The following is a 4,491-nucleotide window of genomic DNA, read 5'->3' as shown; positions in this document are numbered from 1 at the left end:
GTACTTGGGCCCACTTGTTTTCAATGTACCGCCCTAGTTTTAGGGAAAAGGGGAAAGTGGGTTGGGCTTGGGCTAATTGCCATAATCTTTCATGAGCCGGCCACTGGTTCAGCGGTTGGACCATTGGGTGGACCGGTTCAGTGGCGGTTCAACACAAGTCTGGCCTAATGAGTGAACCAAACCGAACCGTTCGGGTCCAATTTTTAAAATATTAATTTTAATAACCATGCTGTTATTATAAATTGTATCTTACATATTGTATTTATCATATTTGCTTCTAAATTATATATGAATTTATTAAAAAATAAAAATGTTAAAATGAAATTTTAATTATCTTATTTTCAAATCCTATTTAATTTATTATTGAAAATACAAAAATAACGAATTGAATATAAAAAAATTATATTATGATAGTTTAAAACAAAAAATGATTATTCGTATATCATAGAGTAATAAATATCATTTTAATATCAAATATATTTTTAGATTTTACATATTGTTATTGAATAATGCAAATTATACTTATTATTATTATTTCTTTATCATATTTTGATACTAATATAATATTTCCATCAAGATGATATTCTTTCATTCAGTAGTGTCATGAAATAGATGGGAGCTAAATGATCACCATGCAATGTATATGAGTTATTAATATGAAATTAAATACTTAATGTAGATTAATATTAAGTGTAACCTAAAAAAAAATTATATTTTTTATTAGTGTATTAAATATTTTATCAAATATTTCAAATTATATCATGTAATATGCATTATTGTACCTTTTATTAGTTTTTCTCTATGTTTTTATTAGTTTTGATTATTCTACTAAAACTTTTTGTCAAAATTTTCACTAATCTAACTATCAATATATTTATAAAAATCAATATTTTTATTCATGTTTTCTGGTCAAAAACTTATATGTATTAAAAATACAGTTGAGATTTTGTTTAACATTTAAAAATAAAATGACATTTTATTGAAAATTTTAAAATTTTATTTCATAATTGAGAAAAAAAAATATTTTATTAAACAAAAAATAAAATAAATCAAGATTTGTGTTGAAATAAATGCAGGAGCTGAAAGCAAAACATACTAATTAGGATCAGTTTATGCAAAATAAGTAATTAGGGTAAATTTAGAAACTTTTTAGAAAATAAGATGATTTTGGCATTTTCTATGACTTACTATTTGAATGTAAGCAACAGGATCATCTCTTCAATGGCGAAGGTTATAGTTTTATTATTATTATTTTTAAATAATAAAGCTTTGCATTATTTTCTCTCTTTTTATCATACAATTAGGTGGGTAGAAATAGTGCAACAAGTTAATTTCTTTTTCACATGATTATATATCTTAAAAATTGGGAATTGGGAACATCAAGAGACGGAGACCCCACTGGAACCAGATGTAGACGCCACATCAGTGGTGGACCCTCCAACTGAGTTTAATGGATAGTACCGTTTCGAAATGTGTCTAGTGCATAGTGCATGAAGATAAATCTTATTTTTTAGGAAAATAAGAATTGATGACCTGTCTTGATGACGGGGCTAATTCCAACAAACCACAGCACACAAGACAACGGACACGTCACGCCAAGGAGCGTACCAGGAACCGAGCAACGGGCCATCATTCCTTCAAAAGCGAGCAGGGGAAATCTTCAAGACGACTCACTCCAATCAACACTCCCTTCCACTCACCCCCTGTTTGTTTCCCGAGATATTTCTCTATTTCTCAGATCTTGATCTCTCTGCACAATGGGAAACAGTTGCGTGAAGCTCAAGAAATCCACGGCGGAGATCGCGCCCTGCGAATTCGTTAAAGACTCACCACCTGTCGTCATACTCTACGGATCTCCAGCGGTTCCTCTCACCTCCTACATCCGGTTCGCCCTGCACCACAAATGCGTATCCGTCCGAATGGTGTCGGCCGAGACGCCGATTCTCGGGCCCGATACGCTGGTTCTGCAGTGCGGCTCCGACACCGTTTCGGGATCGAGGGAGACGCTGATGCGGTACATAGAGTCGAGGTTCCCTCGGCCCCGCTGGTGATGAGCCGCGGCGGTGACTGCGATGAAACGACGCCGTTGATAGTGACGGCGACGAGGCTGCAGCACCGGAGCATGACGTGGCACATTGAGAGGATGGTGAGGTGGGCGGAGGATCTGGCGGCACGTGGTGGGAGAGGAGCAGTTGACCCGACAGTGGGGAGTCCGCGGATGGAGGTGAAGAAGTTTGGGAGGAGTTATGGTCATCTACTGGAGCTGATGCTGGAGCACGCTCAGATGGAGGAGAGGATCGTCTTCCCCATCTTAGAGAGGGCTGATCGAGGTAACGAAATGCTTCTTCTTCCACCGTATTGTAATTTAGAAAATAGCAGAAAAAATCCGAAATTTCCAGTTTATTACTATTTTAAAATTATGGTTATATATAAACTTATAATATATATTTTGCTTTATTTTTAATAACTTTTAAAATTATAATTGGAATGATATTATAGAGAAGCATAATATCTAGTTAAATTTCATGTAATAATTCCAAAAACACTTTATATAACAGGAACAGCAGCTACTATCTTGTCACCGCAAAAAGTAAGGTTGGCGATGGACTCTTGTTAGAGAAAGAGTAGTTAACAAGTTATCATAATTAGCTAATTAAAAAATATTGTTTTTATTACAAAATATTGTGTAGGAGCGTTTCTAGTATTACAATTTTTGTAGCATGGAAAATGACAGCATGGCTTTTGAAAAGTAGGGTGTAAGTTATCTGCCGTGAAGATGGAAAATGATCTCAAATGTTCAATTAATTGAAAAAGTCTAGTTTTCTCTCCAACAAAAAAAAAAAAATGAAATAGCATTTTTGCTTTAAAAATCTGATTAAGAGAATGTTGAGGATGTGAAACATGAAACAGGATTATCCAAAGCTGCAAATGATGATCACGCAAGGGACCTACCCATCATGAATGGCATCAAAGAAGACATCAAATCCATTGTGGTTTTGGACTCGGGCACCCCTGCATACCAAGAGGCCCTCTCCAATCTTTTCACTCGCCTCAAATCATTACAGGTTAGACCCACCACAAGTGATTTTGGATAAGAATATTCCTACTCTCCTTTCATGGCTTGTGAATTAAGTCAGCCTTCCCTATCCACTTAGCTAGTAAGGTTAAATATGCACACACAACTTGGAAGCTTAGAATGCACAAGTAAGACAACATTTAGGAAATGAATTTTTGTATTGCACAAGACACATGATTATTTGATGATTTTTGTAAGAGATTCTAATCTTGTGTGGGCAGGAGCACTGCAAGGAGCACTTCGATGGGGAGGAGAGGGATCTACTGCCGCTGATGGAGGCGGCAGAGCTGAGCAAGCAACAACACGAGAGGGTATTGGAGCAGTGCTGGGATGCAATGCAGGGGACACACTCCACCTATTTCGCTTCTTCATTGAGGGCCTCCCCCTCATGATGCAATGAGCTACTTGGGCTTGATCATCAAGTGCAATGACAAAGATCGGGCGGCTACCATGCTCTGCCCCATCATGGAGTGAGATCTGGCCTTAGCTTCTAATGACCACTTGGCTTGTAAGTTTTTGCTGGGACTGAAGTACAAATGATATCATGTGGCTAATGTCTTCATGTGAAGGAATATTTTGAAGTGCGAGGACTTGGGGTGCCCTAAATCGTGGGACTCCAAGTCAGGTTACATGGTGGCATGGTTGAAAGAAGGATTCTGGTAAGAATATGTAAAAATGTGAAATGTCATGTAGTATAAAGTCAATGTCCTTTATATTTCATCTTCCTTTAATTTTGAAATCAAATCTATGGTAATCAAGAAGTATTGTCACCAACACAAATCTCAAGAATTTGTAAAGAAAGTTCATAATCATTAATCCTATGAAAAATTGTCAGTCTGTTAATGTAAATTCTTCTAGAAGTTCTATGCCACTTTTCTCCCTTCAAAACTCACCCAAAGATCCTTCTCTTAATCTTCAAACAAGGTTAATTCATATAGGTCTCAGACAAGCCTAACCACAAAAGGAAAAGAATAGAATGAAAATCACTTTATTTTTTTTTTACTTTATTTATATTATATTTAAATCTTATTTCAATTTTATTTTTGACTTTATTTATATTTTCATTTAAATGGCAATATAACAATAATAATTAAATTTTTTTAAAAAATGGGAAATCAAAGGAAATTTAATGCAAATGCAATGAAATGGATTTTGGAATTAAAATCAAAACCAAATGAAAATAAAATCATAATGAAATCTAAAATGCATGAAATGAAATAAAATATGGGATAGCAAGTGAAATGAGTGGGCATGACAGATATCAAATGGTAGCAGGTGTGGCAGAGTACTTGATGGGTTAATAGGAAAGAAAAAGAAAAGAAATGATAACAAAGGAAGCAATAAGAATATTGTTTGGTGAGAGGAAGGAAGCAAAAGGGGAGGAGGGGAGGATTTCTTTTAGAGTGGGTTGAAAT

General features: G+C 35.3%; 1 pseudogene; it reads left to right on the top strand.

The window, feature by feature from the left end:
* The first annotated feature begins 1,613 nt into the window (after nucleotides 1-1,613).
* Nucleotides 1,614-3,468, top strand: LOC117910397 (annotated as a pseudogene).
* Nucleotides 3,469-4,491: the final 1,023 nt, after the last annotated feature.

This window comes from Vitis riparia, unplaced genomic scaffold (assembly GCF_004353265.1).
Source record: "Vitis riparia cultivar Riparia Gloire de Montpellier isolate 1030 unplaced genomic scaffold, EGFV_Vit.rip_1.0 scaffold730_pilon_pilon, whole genome shotgun sequence".
NCBI lineage: Eukaryota > Viridiplantae > Streptophyta > Magnoliopsida > Vitales > Vitaceae > Vitis > Vitis riparia.
This window is presented reverse-complemented; position numbering and strand designations above follow the sequence as displayed.